Here is a 19,802-nt window from a genome sequence, read left to right as displayed (position 1 = left end):
AATAACAATGGAAAGGATTTGGGAAGGTATCGGCCAGGGCCTGTTTATTAGGTACCATCCCGGTATTTGCCTGGTAGGACTGGGGGAAACCCTGGAAAACCTCAGTCAGGATGGTCGGCAGCGGGATTCGAACCCACAACCTCCCGAATGCGAAGCCAACGCTCTACCACTTGAGCTACTTCGCTCGCTTCAACATACGAATATAATGTTCCTGTGCAGTATTTTTCCTTCAGTATTCCCGACATTTCACTTACTACACAAAACTGCATGCAGTCTACAAATATTGATATTAGAATGATGGTACCACTATCAGTACTTAGTATGAATTATCGATATGTGTAAAGAAAATTATGTATTTTCGGGTACCGGCATAAAAACCACATTCTGATAGTGTAGCATATGCCCCACAAAAATGCCAACTCAGGAACAGAAAAAAATCCTCGTGAACTGATTTGCCTTGGTTGGTCTTTATGTCCCAGAATGTCATCCCAAACATAATCAGTGGAATATTTACGGGGTTGGGAGCTTTCAGGTTGAAACCCACCCAAATTGTGTGATTTTTGTTAAAAAAAAATCTAATGTTAGTCATTCCTGTGCGTACAAGCTGCAACCCTCTCCCCCCAAAAAAGAAGTCTAATGATTTCTAAAATAAAACTAAGCTTTTCTGAGTGAAGCCCCTCTCAAACTATATTTTTCTGGATCCACCACTGTTCGTAATTTATTTTCCAACAAGAATATCATTCCGGCATCTACCTAAATAGGAAATTTACCTAAAATTAGAAGGTACGAGGTACCAGCAGTAGTAATTCCCTGTCTATGGGGTTATTTTGGACCGGTGCAAAGTAAAGCCGATTAGAGGCTGAAGTCGCCTTCTTCCAATAAAAATTGCTGCTTAGGCCACAAAGAAATTCTGTATGTGAATAAACTACTGCAAAAAAAAAAAAAATCATGACTGATATTACATGGAGAAAAAAATGAGGACATGGTAAAAACGCGAAGAAAGCACTCACGTGACGATGGTCTTAGCCCTAAAAAATTTAAATGTTTGGACAAATTTCATGCTAGATCTAAAAAACTACGCATGGTTCAGCAACTAGGCCCGCTTTTGTTAGAGTTCAGTTGTAGAAAACTTGCGAGTGGCTCATGTACCATCTTTCTAGCTCCATGATCATTCCCACGTCTACAGAGTGGACAATTTGTCTTGATCATCCGCTATAACGGACAAACCAAACGACAGAGAAAAGTGAAACTTTGCACGAAGCAACTATAAGAAATGGAACATCTTTGTATATATTAAACAGAAAGACTCAACAGTGTTGCCGTGTGCGTGGGTTTTCTCGGGGTTCTCCCGTTTCCTCCCACTTTCTTCATTTCACTCATTTCTCATAATCACAGTCTCCTTTAGCCTAACCGGCATAACCGTCGGACGTAAAACTCAAAGATTTCATTTTTTTCAACAGTGTTGCCAATCCAATATAGTTATATATTTTTTTCAAATAGCACTACGTCAGATTATGATATACTTAAAATCAACGTGTCAAACGTAATCTTAAAATACTACTTTTATTACTCAGTGTTGCAAACTAAGGATGTTATCGTATCGCAAACATCCGAAGTTCGGAAGCCTCTGAAATACACAGGATAAAGTACATCGAAAGTACTGTAGTGTTGGATACCATAGTTATGGTATGACTTATTCTGGATAAATAGGAACGAAGTTACCAGGGTTTGAAAATTTTTTGAAAGCATTTATTTCGATAAAATGCTTAGATAAGTATCATATCTAGTTACTTGTATGGTTTGTAATGGACGTGTAAATTATTTTGCCGTTTACAGCACTTCGATATCTCAAACCGTTCCAGAGATATAATAAACATTGCTGAAGCTTGCAACACTGCTTAAATCGTATAATTGCGAGAACTTGTAATTACAGCTACTACATGCTATTGCTGCAATGCTATAGAAGAGAAGGGGAACAACAATCAAATACGCCATTTTCAGCAGGACAGGATAGATAGGGTAACGCAACCTTGAGAACACACTAACTTTCGTAACTGGGATTGGATTTCAATGACACTTTGCTGATACATTAAGTGCCTTAATACCGCGATCCAGTTCCACGATGGGTGTCGTGGGTGCAAGGGGGAGCTAACCCCTTACCATATAGACGTGGCAATGATCATGGAGCTAGAAAGATGGAACAAACGCCACTCGCAAGTTTTCCACAACTGAACACTAAAAAAAGCGGGCCTAATTCCTGAACCATGGGTAGTTTTTGAGATCTAGCATCAAACATATCAAAATATTTAAATCTTTTAGGGCTAAGAACATCGTCACGCGAGTGCTTTCTTCGCGTTTTTACCATGTCCTCACTTTTTTCTCCATGCAATATCACTCGTGATTTTTTTTTTTTTTTTGCAATAGTTTATTCGCATACAGAATTTCTTTGTGGCCTAAGCAACAGTTTTTTTTTTTTATAGCACTTTGCCCTCCTGAGATATTACGCCCCCAAAATGGCATCAAAATCACAAACTACAACTTTCAGACCCCCATAAATCTACGATGCCAGTAGTATCATAGCTGTGGATATTTCTGAAGACTCTTTACATGCAATAGTATTCAGCACAAAACTTATGAACCCTCCACTTTGTGCCATCCCAAAATACAGCCTCTTTAAAAGTGTAATTTTCTGTACTTTTTCCTAATGATTTCATGTATTAGTTTGGAACCCTGCATATTTATTTAGAAGCAAGAATGTATGTTCTCCGTGTATTTCAGTCTTTGCCCTAAACATTCGTTCTTGTTTGGAGTTCTTCTGATACGTACGTCCGGAGCAACTGTAGTTTTCGTAAACGCTTGCAAATGCAAAAAATGGCACTCCATCGACAACAAAGATGGTCGCCATTCAGAAACACTTGTACATAGGACAACGTGAACGATGTTATTAACCTTCTCATACACAAAGTTCGTCACACTGAAAGTTTTATAATTTTCGGAGATGGTCGAGCAACCTTCTTCCGAATCTTTGAACTACTTCAGATGGATTGACCCCTATTGCTTCAAAGTCCCATTACACATAGTAGTATTCTACGAAACTGACTTAACTTTGACAGAAATACTTGTAGGTGATATCTTTCAAATTTTGTCGGCCTTTACAGTGACTGCTTTGCATACCTCTACACCAACAAATCCTCCGGGTAATTAGAACTGATGTTAAAAAGTTAGATGTGCTATCTTACGGTGGGAGTTGAAACTTTCTCTTTACAGCTCATGGTTTTACCGACAGAGGACTGTGTAACTCTTCATATTTTGTGCAAAGTTACCCCTGAAGTGCTAAGTAATTCCTCTTACGGTACTCCTATTCTGTACAATGCCACTATGAATCAATGTTCCTTTAAAAAAAAAAAATGTTCCGGGGGCACACTTGGTATTCGGAGGGGCACATATTATTTTTACACGGCACTATTCTACTTATTATTATATTATAGACGTTTTATTTTGGTCTCCGGGGGACAGTGCTCCGCAAAAAACATGTCAGGAAAATCTCTGCTGTGAGGTCATTTTATTCATTTGGTATAAGTGATCAACTAGGAGTCAGTTGTGTATACCAGCTTAAAATTTGAATCTTAATTCTTGCAGTGATGTTCTTGGCGATCCCTGAGTTGTCGAATTGTTAGCGTGTACCATTGATTCAGGTTTATGGTCTGAGGCTTGATTTTCAGCGTTAATTCCCTGTCACGAATAGCAATAGTCGGACAGACTATCTTTAGTTGCACATCGTCCGACTGACTTTCTTTCTGACTCGGAACTTCAAGTTCCATAATTCAGCTAGCTTTCCAATTGTTTCAAAGCCCTGGCCAATACTGATATCTCAGTTTCTACAAGGAATCGAATCTGAGACTAACGAGGGAACCTATCCAAGTGTAAGTCTGACTTCGACTCGACAGTATGGCCGTTGGATACATTGTCCTAAAAGAACGTAACACGAAAAGGGATACATCCTCGATCGCAACCGTTGCGAAGATATAAGCGTAAAAAGTTAGAAATTGAGCTCCATACTATATATTACAAAGTCGGATTCCGGGTCAGATTTTTCGGAAACGGTCGGGTAAAGAAGCTCAGCGAATACATGTCAAATTAGTGTGGGGAGCCCAGCACCTTTTGAATGAAAAATTTGTGTCTCCGGGGTACTCGCGGGGTCCCAGGCGGGGTCCAACTCAAAATTTGCAAATGGAACCGAGGGTCAAGTAGCATATTGTATGAAAGCTATTGTTAAATAAAAGAAGATAGAACAAATCTCAACTCTCTACGATAACCCTGTGCAAATGGGCAACCGGTCAAATGTCAATACAACCTACATCAGAACATTTATGGTCACGCTTCTAAATCCGTTCAGTTGCGACAGTAACAAAACAGAAAAAAACACGTTTAAAAGTGCAAGGTATTGGATTAAAGCAAATTGCTGCAGTCTCGCACAGAGTCGCACAACGGACCTTATCCAAGTATAAGTGTGACTTCGAATGACCAATGGACCATAGAATAACCATGACCATTGGATTTCGTGTCCTAGAAGAGAAAGGATACATTGTCAATCGCAACCGTCGTGGAGGGTGAGAAGGTCAAAAGGCAACGATATATGTTTCGCGCATCGGGACCCCAGATACATACGAGGATTTGCTGAACGAGAAACATGATGGTAAAGACGAATAGGAGTGACCTTGAAACTGTGAGGCAACTTGGAGAGGAGTGGGGTTGGAGAAAACTGGAATAATGGTGCAGAAATAAAATATATCGGAGGATGCTTTTGAGAGAGATATTCTGCAGCAATTTGCTTTGGTTATCGTAGAGAGTTGAGATTTGATCTATCTTCTTTTATTTAACAATAGCTTTCATACAATATGCTACTTGACCCCAGTTCCATTTCAAAATTTTGAGTTGGACCTCGCCTGGGACCCTGCGAGTGCCCCTGGGACACAAATTTTTCAATCAAAAGTATTGGCTCCCCACACTAATTTAATATGTATTCGCTGAGTTTCCTTACCCGACCGTTTCCGAAAAATCTGACCCGGAATCCGACTTTGTAATGTATAGTATGGAGCTCAATTTCTAACTTTTCTCGCTTATATGTCCGCAACGTTGCGATCGAGGATGTATCCCTTTTCGTGTTATGTTCTTTTAGGACAATGTATCCAACGGCCATAGTCTCGACTCGAAGTCAGAGTGACACTTGGATAGGTTCCCTCGTAAGTTCTTCAAACGCATGTAGACTTGTCATTGGGCAATACATCTTAGTGTTTATTAACTGAAGAAGGCAGAGAGGTATTCCCTCTAGAGGTCTGCGCAGATTCGGGTATCCTCATCGATATAGCTTTTTGTGGATATATTTTCATTTTCTTGCCCGGATATAAATACAACTGCGGATGCTCGCAAAAGACAAAAACAATTGTGATCATTTTCGAAGCACTATTGACTTCTAATATTAATAAAGTATATTTTGTACCGTTTCGGATCAACACCAAAACGATGTTCATTGACTTTCCTTTTTGCTGAAATTTTACTTTTTAGCTTCCGGCGTAAGCATACAGGAACCTATAGTTTCACTTCAGTTGTGCATGTGTATGTACTTCATTTCTCGCTCCCAGCTCGCGCCAAGTGAACTTTGTGGTAGACAAACATCATGTGCGTGGGTTTTCTCTGTGTTCTCCCGTTTCCTCCCACTTTCTTCATTCCACCATTTCATTCATTACTTCATCATTACCGTCTCCTTCATGCTAGCCGGCATAAGCGTGAGACGTAAAACTCAAAGATTTAATTTCATTTTTTTTCCCATTTCTCGCTACTAGCCCAATCTAAAGCAAATTTGATGAGCAAGTAGCTCATCACCTAAGGAATAAATATAGCTATATTTGGTTGCCGAGCTCGGGCAGGGACAAGCTCGGCTCGACTTGTATGTTGTGCTTCATTTGTCGGTAACTACTGGTCAGATCGGAACGAAATTTGTTGGGCAAGTAGCCTATCACGTAAAGAATACATATCATTGTGTTTGGTCAGCCACCGACAGGCTCGGTTTGGCAACAGAGGCTGTGTTGCACAGCTATGAGCGTTGGGAGCTACTGAGTTCGGTTCACCAACTATGCTCCGCTTGTTTATGAAAGTTTGTGTTGAGTTGGCTCTGGCAATAACACTTTATCTTCTCAGTTTTGCATTCTGAATAAAGACAAGTTTTTCTTTTTTCTGTTTTTATGCGATATAGTCTGAAATTATTTGAGAGAGACAATGTTATCAACGACCCAGTTTTCTAACCAGAAATCCGTTTTTGAGAGAACAGTAACTTTTATTTTTTGCATTAATTTCGTAACGTGTGTCTGCATGGATTTTATATTGCATTTTAGTTAGCGTAGTTATTTACAACTGCAAGAGTAGGATTTACAAAATTACAAAGCATATATTTACAATTATTGTGTTAGCAACCATTGTTGAAACCATAGTTGATGGAGATGTGATTTTGTATCCGCGTAGACTTCTGCCCTAATTACCTCCTTTCTCCCTTCAAATTTATGAAAGACCACGTTTTGGTATGACCAATCATTGTAATCAGTGTATGCATGCACGAGAAACTAGGTTTTCTTCCATATTCCGTCAAACATTGGATGTCGTCAACGGAAAATAATCACATTTAATGGTGAATAAGCACAAGAAAAGTGGCCTTAACAAAAATCTGTTAACAATACAGTGCAAACGTAAACATCAATAGTGTTACTGGACTTAGTGATGCTCACTGTACAGTTCAAAGGCGGTCACAAGAAGGTCTCATGATGTATTCTGCTTCATTGAAAATCGAGAGAGGCTTTGAACATGCAAACTTATTGCCAACTAAAATTCTTACCAAAAGTATGTAATTTGTAGGGTGGACCATTAGCTGGTTTCTTTTCAAAATTGATAGTAAAGAAATACTGTTCAGTATACGTAGTTTGTCGTTTGATACTTTGTTGATAAGAGGTATGAAAAGAGATATTTCGATTAGATACGGACGATAATTTCATTCAAAGGCTGCCTCAAGTGTTTACAAGTTTTAGAATGTCTTTACATGTTCTATGCTGGTAATACTAAACTTGTATTTTGTATATAAAACAGGTTCTAGACACCGTTGTTTACAGAAGACGTGAAATCTTGTAAAACTGTGGAAGGGGAACTTGTTTTTAAGGCAGTTAATACTCCTCTTGTAGATACTGGAAATAGTACAGTGAACCCTTACTTCGAACAAATTACGTTCAATCTTACCTCATTTCGTTTTTCCTTTAGTATTGCACACACGTTTCTCTGATAATGCTCTTCCTATGTGGCAACGCCTCTTAAAACTCCTGGTATATATTCCCCATTAAACTGGCTTCCACCAAGGAGTAAGCTTTATGATGTAAAGACGTCACTGATGCCATTCGGGTGCAGTCTTTAAGTGCCATTACTTGCAGTCAATGCTCGTGCTGCTACCCACTTTAACCATGGAATATGTATTGATTTTCCAGTACGGATTCGCTGTAATAACGAGAGAACCGCTTCAAAAGACGATTTTACCTCGCGATACAGTCAACTGATTCCCACTGAAATGAGAAAAGTATCTTCTCTGAAATTTCAGAGTTAAATCGCATTCATAAGTCATTAAGAGTTGGTTCACTGATTACACAGCTGGAGTTTCAATCGTTGCATATAGAACAGAGAATTGTGGCGGTGGTTCGTCAGCTTGACTTTTTACGCAAAACTAGTCATAATATCGTGACTTAAAACGAAATGAAAAGACAGAAACGTAAAGATCTTAATGAACTTGTAGCTACAAAGCTTACTTTTCAAGGTTAACAGGAAGCTAAAACGATGACTGCTATTAAGTTTCCTGATTGAACATAACACTCCTTCTTCTTATAAGCATACAGTGCATTTTCTTGACATTTAACAAGATAACGTTGAAAAGGTTCGTTCCATGTAATTCCCCGTAATTCTTGTTTTAAATAGCAGTTATGTCTGTTGTGCTGTATGGTTGCGAAACATGGTCACCTACTTTGAGGGAAGAACGCAAACTGAAAGTATCTGAAAATGAAATCCTGAGGCGAATATTCGGATCCAATAGGATCGATAACGGATAATAGCGGAAGCATCATAACGAGGAACTGTAACATTTATACTATTTACCTAACATTGTTAGGGTGATCAAGTGTTGGAGGCTCAAGTGGGCAGAATGGAAGAAGCTAGGAACGCTTTCAAAATTTTAACTGCAAACCTAATCGGAAAAAGACTATTAGGAAGACCTAGGCGCAGAGTGGGAGGACAATATTAAGATGGAAATTCTATTCTTGCAGAAATAGAAATGCAAAGTAGAAACTGAATCCAGTTGGCTAAGTATAGTAAGCAAATAGAGAGCTTTTCTGAATGCGACGTTGAATCTTCGGGTTCTATAGATCATAGAGCTAGTTTTAAATAGAAATTAAGTACTTTTTTCTTCGAAAATTTGACGTAGCGTAAGCCCCAATTTGGATGAGCCATAACCCAGAAACTAAAGGTGTGCATAGGTAATTATATCACGTACATACTAACCAGGCCAAGGTCTGTGTCCGTACCAAGTTTAGTCAAGATTAGACGAATTATGCATATTGTGTAGACATAAAACTGTCGAAAAGTCAAATGAAGGTTGAAATGTCTTGTCAAAGTCATGTCTCAGAAAAGTCAAAAGTGAAATGAAAACAGGAGGTGTCACATTCGAAAATTATTCAAAATATCTGTATAATGGATCGAGTAGAAGCATAAACCTTGAGTTTTAGTCAAATTGTCTATTGAGTCAGGTTAAGTTTATTGTTTTCTTCGAGAATTCTGCTCAAATGTAGGTTCAAGGCCATTTATCTAACGCAACTAGTACAGAAGGAAGTGGTAGAATGTGGTAGCCAGTGAAGGAAGTGGTAGAATGTGTTTCTTTCCCCTTTAACATCAAAGGAAGAAAACTGAAATTCAAAGAGGTTGACAGGTAGGTTCAGTAATACAAGACTAAAGGTCTTCCGGGGTGGATGACTCGTTGTCCATCTCTCTCAAAGATGAGATGGTGTGGTGTGTAATGACCTATACTCTGAAGGTTGATCTTGTTTGATAAACTATTAATTCGCCAATTGCACCAAATTCACGCCCTGGTTGCGGTTTGGAGCCCACTAATAGTAGGTTCCGTCCTTCATAACATTGCAGTTACATGAAGATGCAAACTATAAAAGCTTAACTTGAAACTGGTAATATCAAGAAGCCATATCCTTTTCGCAGATGTGTAACTTCTCTAAAAATTACTGTATTTTTAACTTGACATGCTGTTAATAATTTGCTTGCAGTCTGCTGTGCAGGTTTCGATTTCGAATTTCTAAAGAAAAATCACTCGATATTGTGTGTTTTTCATGGTGCACTTTCGTACGACCCTGTTTAGCAACGCATTGCTTTTTACTATTTGTGTACATCAGTCTGTTTGCTGGAATTGTACTGAGTTTGTGACGTTAGACGCGTAGCCTCAGTACATCCCTGCGTTGACTGGTACCCGACATTTCATTCAACACCAACCTAACACCCGGATAAATGCTTACATAGAACGGACATGAACCTGTCATCTGGACATTTGAATCAAACCTAGTCCATTCGATAAACATAAAAAAGATATGTTCATGCACAAAAACTTAGGTGCCGTGGACAACGGAGTAAGTCTCTGGAACCCATTAACCCTGTTAGTATAAAGAAAATCCTACACTCGCAGTGAAATAGCTATTGCATCAACACTGCACATTGGAAAATCATGGTTTATAGTTAATTCTCTTCAGCATGAAACAAGTTTTCCAGAGGTGCTATGTATTGGGGCCCATAACATACTTGAACAGGAAAAATTGGAAGAATATCGGGAAATTTCCCTGCAGAAATCCCTCCCATCAAATTCGGCCCCCTCTGAAGTCGCCTCGGGTAAAAGCACACAATTTAAATGCATCTCGAAAAATACTATAGTGGTTAAAAAAATGACTGTACCAAGTTTTGTGTTGATAGACGGAATAGATATGAGGAAAAAGCTTGAATACCAATACACGTTTTCCCCTCATACCTATCCTGTCTTATCAATATAAACCTTGGTACAGTCATTTCTTATCCCCTATAGTATTTTTCGAAATACATTTGGATTGTGTGCTTTTACCCGGGGCCACTCCAGAGGAGGCCAAATTTGATTTGGAGGGATTTCTGCAGGGAAATTTCCCGATATTCTTCCAATTTTCCCTGTTCAAGTACATTATGAGCCCCAATACATAGCTCCTCTGGAAAGCTTGTTTCATGCTGAAGAGAATGAACTATAAACCATGACTTTCCCATGTACAGTGTTGATGCAATAGCTATTTCACTGCGAGTCTATGATTTTCTTTCTACTAACAGGGTTAATGGGCCCCAGGGACTTACTCCGTTGTCCGTGGCACCTAATTTTTTGTGCATAAACATATCTTTTTTATTATCATTGTATTGCGAACAGTGATAATAATTAGAAATAACGTAAGTAAGTAAATCCTTGCGGTGACTATTAGCGTTTTACTTACGTTATTTCTAATCTTTTACGTTATCGAATGGACTAGGTTTGAATCGGATGTCCGGATCATGTCCTTTCCTTGTTAGTATCCTCGTATCCGTTTTCGAAGAAACGGATGCTTGAATAATGAATATCGTATGACAGATATAATCCCCATATAACTGGGCCGCGGTGGCTCAGTGGTAGGGCGTTCACCTGTGGTGCTTGTTACTGTTTACTTGAAGAACGGTGTAACATTTAACAAGCTTTACCGCCAACCCACATAAAGCATATGTATACTACCATTAATATTGCGTACCGTATGTAGATTTAAGCGTTAATATTTACGTAATTGCAAGTTAGTTGAGCAAACTTTAAAAAAGTTATATGCGAACAATTAGAACTTTTAATTAATCGCCATTTTGGCCTATAGCATACAGTGAGCCTAAGGGGCTTGGGAGAATAACTAGTGCAGTTAATAGCGTAACGTAGCTTATTAGAGCAGCTGTACGAACTAGGCTTGATTCATACATGTCGACTATCTCTTGTATTTTGAGATACTCAGACATTCAATAGAAGTCTTGGTCTTTGTTCAGTTTATTTGTATAATGAGTTAAGAAACGTTTTTGAAATTCCCATTATTATTATTATTATTATTATTATTATTATTATTATTATTATTATTATTATTATTATTATTATTATTATTATTATTTTTATTATTATTATTATTGCTGCATCTTGGTTTAAACCGGCTTCAGCTTACTAATCTGATGACCGTCTCTGACAAGTGCAGAATACTTGAAGAGCTCCTTTCCAAATAACTCCCTGACCATATGAGAGGTGTCCAGTATTACTGATTTTTGTAGATTTGTTAGGAGGTGTTTTGCATTTATCTGTTCAAGTTGTCATAATACTTTTAGGAATAGTTGCTGTATTTGAGATAATGATTTGACTTAGTATAACTTTCTGACATTTCCATAACTGGTTGATTTTGTCAGCCAGTTATATATTTGTTTATATTTGTTTATTTTCGTACTGAATGTTGTAGATATGAGTCAATGGTACTGCCACATATATGATGGTTACTTCTTGGTCCATCTTATTGATAATAGTGATGTCGGGTCTGTTTGCAGGTACCGCTACATCTGTTCTGATTTCTACATCTCGATCGCAGTAGAGTTTGTATTTATCATTTTCAGTACTGGACCTGACTGGTATTTGTAATATGGCTTGATATCGCTGATTAATTCCATGTTATGTACCAAAAACTGGTGAATGCTTTTTGCAATATTGTTGTGTCTTTCTAAATTATTATTATTATTATTATTATTATTATTATTATTATTATTATTATTATTATAGTAGTAGTAGTAATAGTAGAAAGCAAGAATGAAGTAATACAATGAGAATTACGGTTACCACGCATACAGGAGCTGAGTAATTATTGATGTAGACCAAAAATAGATTAGAATTTTTAATTCCCCCCCCCCCCTTTCCGCCCGTCCCAAATCACTAGGGCTAACTACGAGCCTCTTAGTTTATAAATGTATTTCTTCTGCTACTAACTTCTGCTTGCCATAACTTCACCACCTGAAAAGATTTAAGGGTCTCTATTAAGCTCACCGCCACGTTTTCGTAGTTTAATAAATAATTAAGCACAATGAAAAATATCAAGAATGTAGAAAGTGACTCAGATAGTATCTTGAAAATTCTATTAAATAAAATAGTTCCTAAATTTTTTTACTTATAAACATCATAATTGTTGGGCACTGAAATTTATTCACTACACAATGGGTATTGAAAGCAGTTTAATTCATGGAAGAGCACTTTGCTGGTAATATCTGATTCAGTATCTCAAGTTTTCAAGTTCTCCAATACGTTGTTCACTGAAATTCAATGGTGTATACTGGTTTGGCGGAATGGGCTAGTACTGACCTTGTATATTATTATTATTATTATTATTATTATTATTATTATTATTATTATTACTGATAATAATAATAATAATAATAATAATAATAATAATAAACAAAATATGCATAACAATGAATAAATAGTGGTTGATGTGTTTTCTTTGAACTTTTGTTTCGAGACCATTAGTGTTTTCCACTGTAAATGAAATGTCATCATACCTTTGCACAGTTAACCTGTCGTGGATTGCATTCATAAAATGTTAATTTTTACCAATGTCACTTCTTTCAAGAGTCGTCTCTGTTACTTATGTTGGTTGTCATTCCGTACCAGTCTTCGCAAATATTTTGAGTACAGCAACTAAACGCAAAAATGCAGACAGTCGTTATAATACTTATAGCTACCTAAATTACAAATTTTGCGTTGTATTAACGCAAACGGTTAAAGAATGTGCCCGGTTACCCCGTACAATATTTTTCGTTCATCAATTTGCATCACGAAGTATGTATAGTGATTTTGCTATTTGGCTTTAAATCCATTATTGAATTCAGTTTAGCGTTATAAATATGGGCGCCGATTTCTCTGTAACATTATAAATACATATAACAATACATATTCATAAAAATACAGGGGCCCACATGAGCATTGTGGGGGCTCGCCCCCCCCCTTCTCCGGGCCCCAGGATCGGCGCCCTTACTTATAAATAAACGTTCTATAATCAATTTACTTTGTAACAAAAATTTTTAAAAATGATAATTTTCTTCGTAGCATTTCACTTTCCGCCTAGATATCAGTCACAACGCTCATCAGAGTAATAGAAGTTAACACGTTCTCCAATCTACAATAGACCCTACTGTCTGCGGGCTGGCAACCTGCCTAGTTGCCAGCTCGTAGATCGCTATAGCACGGCCAATAAGAGATGGTCTCTGACGTTTCTTACCACATGCGGTGGGACATTGCAGCCCCTACTTTGATACCAGTGTTACCAACCACGATCACTCTGTCTTATACCATTAATTAAATTGCCACTACAGTTGCACCGAAAAAAACCTTGACAAGCGAGTAGTGGCAATGTCACTGCGAGCTGTCAGAGACGTTCTCTTACTGGACGCACTATAGCACATTGTTACTGCGGAACCAACGTGAGCGCGCAAGCAGCTATATGTTTCTTTCTGCTGGCAGTAGAGTGTAGTATCCTAGAGTGTTACCGTATCGCTAGTCTCGTAAGAAAGTGAGAGGGACTTGCGTTCAAAGCGTTAATGGTTGTATCTACGTACGTATCCACCTTGGAAAAAAAAATATAGAAAAACAAGCACCATGAAAAGAATATAATAAACTGTAAACATATTATTTTAAATTAATTTATATATGTATATTACCTTTTTTTTTTTATTAATGTTGTAGGGCTACCGCCGGTATCCTCGGTTGTCCATAAAATACGCCACTGCTGAAATTCAGATAAGTGGAGATTAGTTTGCGAAGAACCTTAATTTCTGATAGAGCTAACATTAAACTCGAAATAACGTTACAAACCTTTTTACAATTCCAACGAAATATAATGTTATCGTTTCGCTTATCCTTTGAACTAGATTACGTTTTTCTTTTTTTCTATCAAACTCAGCGTCATATGGGCATTTTTTTTAACATTTTGTAAAGTCAGGTGTAAAATATGCAGCAGAGTCTTTTTAATAGTTCGAAGTCCAAGTGAACAGGAATAAAGTTCGTTTTATCGTACAAAATATGCATGGCTGAATATCTAAGCGAACGAATCTCTGTACCCACGTGGAAAAAGTAATATGCAGTAGACTTTGCCTTTAAGGGAGCATATTAATGCGTGAAACAATACCGCAAACAAACAAACGACATTCACTCGTACAGAAATTAAGACACACGTAGCATGGAAAAGTACAGTATCATATACAGTGAATTAACACACGAACACACATATATGAGTAATAACCGTTCTCAGATAAAGAAGTTCGTGATCTTCGTTTGGTTTGAGTTGATTGTTTGTAGACTACTAACAAAACCTTTAATTTCATTTATTGTGTGTAGTGCGTTGAGTAATAATATTCAACAGATCATCTTAAGAATGAATCATCACATTCAACATTCTCAAACATTTCGGAAGCTTCAAATAAGGTTGGCACTTGTTCTTCTTTACTTCTTCGCCGATCTGCTTTTTATCTTCTTTATCATCAGATAGATTGTGTTTTTGTGTCACTCTTCCCTACAGCTGCCTCTGGATAACTGAAAACCAATTGTAAGTTCATTCTTCTGTTCGCAATCAGTCCAGTACTAAAATTCTTGTATTTTATTGCTGACAGTTATCCAAATAAGAGATTCAAATGTTCAGTTTGCCCACGATTTCTTTTTTTACCATTGTTTTCAATACAGTCAAGGGAAATAGACTTTCGTTCGAGTTATCCAATATTTGGAATTAACGAGACTCCCCTGTATTTGAAATAATTTTCGGCCAGTGCAATATGGGTTAATGCTATTATTTATTTTTTCTTTTTCCTTATTCTTATGTGATATAACAATAAGATTATGTTGGAAATGTTTGTTCAATATTATTGTGCTTAAAGAAAATGCTTAAACCTCGTACTTGCTAAGTTATAATAAAATAATAATGTTAAAGGTAATAATAATAACAATAACAAGACATAACGAAATGAAAAATAATTTTGTCTTAATTTTTCTTTTCAGGAGAAAGTTCCACGATGACTGATACGGATCAAGAATGTGATATTCTGAAAGGTAAGTTTAAAGAAATTATTTCTGTTTGAAAATATACTTGTCGTTGTCTTTTTTGAAAGGACGTGATAGCCAGTTTAATTAACATGGTAGTGGAGACATTAATGCAATAGACCCGAGGTAGGTAGCATACCTAATATTTTTGCTTTGTTGTACAAAAAATGATTAAACTGGAAACTAGGCAGCTGTAATAGAAGGATAAATTAATATTTGCTGAGAAGTACTCCATAATTCTTTAGGTATTCCATAATTCTTTTTTTAGTTCTTTGGGCTCTAGCAATTTATTCTTATTTATTTATATTTATTTATTTTTCACAGTGTAATATTTAAGAAAACTTGTGTACAAACTTTCAGGTGATAGCCTCGTTAGTTGCGGACATCCGGTTATAAGTTAGGACTAAGAGGATTACTCGTTTATTAATAACCCCATTATAATGCAGCCTACGTGCAACATTGGCAGTTTACAACATTCTGTATGTTTTTTCGATGCATAATTGCGAAAGGAATCAATCTTCACAGAGAACGCAATTCTCTGTACTAGTGCTGCTAAAATTATTCGAATAATTGTTGAAATAATTATCCGTTACATGAACAAACGTTCTAATAATTAATTATTCATTATAAGAAGACTTATTCGAATAATCAAGTGATGAATATTTGAGAAATGAATTATTCGAATGTTAACAGCATAAACTATACTTTTATATTATAATATTCCGCATGGTTATGTGTACAAACACCCGACATGTGTTTCTATTTACAAACATCAACCATGTGCTACGAAGTACTAAAGCTGCAGACGTCGGAGGCAACAGCGACACCACTGGTCATGTGACGACAGAGAAACAACAGCGCTACCGCCTCACCTGAAGCACGTATATAACCGCAAGGATTTCAACACCAAACATCAGTTTCGACTCGTCAGATCAATTTTCTTTGTTTGCAGTGGAGCCCTGGAAGCACCTCAACTAAACCCAAAGCCTCTAGCTTGCAGTGGAGCCTTCCGGGAACCTTACCTCTCTCTACTTACAGTGGAGCATCAAAGGTTTCCTTATCACAACACCGGCTTAGCTTCTTGTGGAGTAGGGATGCGCACGAGTCGAGACATATTTTGTAAAATTCGAGACGAGTCGAGACAAACGTATTTCTCGACTCGAATTTTCGAGTCGAGACTGCTCGTAAAAATCTCGACTCTACTCAAATGTTTCGAAAATCTTTCGATAATTTTTAATATTATTTTAAAGAAAGTATTTTCTCAGAAACAGCCTTGAAACCATTCCAGCATTTACTACTTTAGAGAGGTACAGAATGCATAAACTTAATAGTTAATTTTTCGAGATCAATATTTAATTTTCAGCTCAATTAAGTTAATTAAAACTAATAATGTCATGATATTTAATTATACTTCAAATATAATAATAATAATAATAATAATAATAATAATAATAATAATAATAATAATAATAATAATAATAATAATAATAATAATAATGCACCATGTCACAAGGCCAGGAGTGTGATTGAGTGCTTCGAGGAACACAGGGATGTGCTAGCCCCCAACTCGCCGGATCTGAACCCAATCGAACACATTTGGGATGAAATTGAACGTGAAGTCACAGCACATCGCCCTCCTCCCTGGAATATACAGGAATTAGGTGATCTTATATGTGTCCATGTGGTGCCAACTCTCTCCAGCGACTTACCAAGGATGATTGCATCCATGGTAAGATGCGTCGCCGTTGTTATCCGTGCCAAAGGTGGATATACTGAGAAGTATGTAGGTAGTCATAATGTTCTGGCTGATGTGTACGTATATTTTAACTCGTATATTTTGTCTCAACTCGAACTTCGAGACGTCTCGAATTCGAGTCGAGTCGAGACAGAAACATATTTTTGAGTCGAGACAACATTTTCTCGAGACGAGTCGAGACAGGCTTAAATCTCGACTCGACTCGTTCGCATCCCTATAGTGGAGCTATGTCGGGACTCTAACCCCTCTCTACTTACAGTGGAGCATTGAGTGTCGTACTCCTCCTTACGTAGTTTTCTTAGTAAGGATTCCTTCCCCGAGACCATCAGGTCCAAGGGACACCTATTTTACCCAAATATTAGAGAATTTATATCTATTTTGTATTATAGTAGAATTTTGTAATAAAATCTGAGGAGAAAACGATTCCGGACTGTAATTTGCTCTACCTATGTTTTACCAACTCCTGCAAAAGCAGAACCTTACAATGTACTGAAAACTACTATTTGAATTTATCAAATCTTTTTGGAATTTGTTAACAATAGATCATTTAGGGCAGTCAGTTCCAATTGACCGATGTAGGAGAAAGGACCGATGAGAGGAGGGACAGATAACAGATGAAGCAAATGAGGGAAAATGACGAGGTAGATGAGCGGAATAAAACAAGTATTGGTAGAGTTACAAACAGGTGTGAATGAAATAGCTCTGATACAAAAAGCGTATCTAAAATCGCATTGACTTATGCCATCGATGGTCTTTTCTTTTGTTTGTCACCTGGGGTCAACCAAAGATTTGATGCCTGCTCCTTGTTCTCTCAGTGTGGTTTGCTGAGAACTGTGGAGCAGTAAACTATGATATAGAACATCCAGTTGAAAAGATTGATTTAGGAATTGGTTGTCCATTTTCACAGATAACTGTACTGTTACGATAGTTTATTGATATTACATGCCTTATTGAAAATGTAACAGGTATGTAAATTACATAGACCCAGTGGCATATTTAGGATTTTGTTTCGGGGGGTTATGCATAAGACGAGGATAAGAACTTATATTTTTCCTTTTATGTGCGGACAAATTTTAATGAAGCTCTGCATGTAACAAATTGATTTCGGGGGGGGGGGGGGCTTAGCCCAATAGCAACCCCCTAAATACGCCACTGCATTGCGGTTGAAGTATAGACAGTGTACTGTAGTAAGCTAACACAGTGTTTCAGAACAAATAATGGACTATGAATCGAGGGATAAACTCAAATATACTCGTTCATGTCCGAATGTTCAACGTTGTTCTCTTATCATTTTAAATCTAATTTATGGTATAATTTTTAATCGAATGGAAAATAGTAATTTCTCTTGAGTATTATAAAGCTTTCAGTTTATAAATTGCCGCGCCCTGAAGAGTACAGAATAAATAAAAACTCTACAGGCGACCGCAATTCAAAAGATAACGAAATTATGTAAACGTGGGTTATGTATCTCTGTAATCATAATTTAAATTGTTGCGCAATTTTTGTCCCATAGATCTAATACAACCGAGAGAAAGCATCCAAACGCAATCATGCAGAATTGAATGGAATTACACTACAAGTATTCGGTGGATTATCTCTCGGGTCGGTTAGCGCTATCAAATTAAATGGATTCATGTGGTAATCAACGCAGGATTTAGACGTGGGGATATTATACGTTTCAAATGACCGATGCTCTGTCTGTTTCTAACAGCCATGTTTTACTTGCTGCAATTGATTGTGATTTCCGACTAGGGTTTTAGTTATCTATAATCTAAGTAAAAGAGATTAATACAGCGAGGATAGTATATTTGTAGTTAAATAGTATTAGAAAAATAATAATACTAATAAAGTACTAATACTATGAAAACATATACTGCTTTGCTTTTGTGTTTCCCTTTGTGCCCTTTATATTAGAGGGGACCATGAGAAATGAATGATGATAATCAGGGCCCGGATTTTTATGTGCTAAAAACTGTAAAATATATATGTTTTATGAGCTGAAAAATGAAAAAAAAATATTTGCTAAAAATTGCAAAAATATTTAACAAAAAATAACAAGGAAAAATATTAGGAAACGACCAACATAAGAAAAATAAATACTGGTACTCACCAATAGCTCCTATTGATCAGATGTCGAAATTCCATGGGCATTGCAATGAATAGCTAACGTCTTTTCCAAGTTGTCCATCTAAAGCCATGCCTATTGTCACGGAATTATGCCTTATTTTGAGAAAAGAATCATTCTACATCACACAATGTTATCCTCGCGTATTTGAAAAGAGGCATATCACGAATATTCACACCAACTTCACTTGTGTTTTCAGTACTTCAGATATTTTACATAGGGTTTTATAGCCAATATTTTTCTCAAACAATCCTTTTTTTTTTTCTTACGATTTCAGCTTTCGAAGGAGAAAGAACATTGAGCTTTCAACATTCAACGCAAAGTACTTCTTTAACTGAAGTACTTAATAAATCTCTCGTAGTTTCTAGTTTCGTTACAGAGTGAGTCAAGAAACCGAAATTGACACATGAAAATCAAGTCACATTTCAAGCCACTGTCACTTCTAGATTTTGAACAATTTTAATGGTTGAAGCATCGTCTGGGTTTAGTTTAGTTACTTCAGATACAAATGCTTCAAAATTCTCCGCATAGTATAGTACTGCATTAAGCCAGAACCCGACCGCGTGATTACGGGTGTTAGACGAAGTGAAGGATCGGGATTGGTTTCTTTGGAAAGCTCAATTGTAGTATGCGATTTTAAGTAATTGTTTTCGTGTGATGCGATTAAGTAATTCGGAATAACGTGTGATGCGATGTGTTTC

The 19,802-nt window shown here is 37.0% G+C and overlaps 1 long non-coding RNA gene across 6 annotated transcripts in view; it reads left to right on the top strand.

The window, feature by feature from the left end:
* LOC145690020 (uncharacterized) overlaps positions 1–15,229 on the top strand; it is a 449,583-nt gene extending 434,354 nt beyond the window's left edge. For all 6 annotated transcript variants that reach the window (XR_014132140.1, XR_014132139.1, XR_014132141.1 and 3 more), the window contains one exon: positions 15,179–15,229. This is a non-coding gene — a long non-coding RNA (uncharacterized LOC145690020). The remainder of the gene's footprint in view (positions 1–15,178) is intronic.
* The last annotated feature ends 4,573 nt before the right edge of the window (positions 15,230–19,802 follow it).

This window comes from Thermobia domestica, chromosome 7 (genome assembly GCF_964235325.1).
Source record: "Thermobia domestica chromosome 7, izTheDome1.hap1.1, whole genome shotgun sequence".
Lineage (NCBI taxonomy): Eukaryota > Metazoa > Arthropoda > Insecta > Zygentoma > Lepismatidae > Thermobia > Thermobia domestica.
Note: the sequence above shows the minus strand (reverse complement) of the source record. Positions and strands in the feature narration are given on the sequence as shown.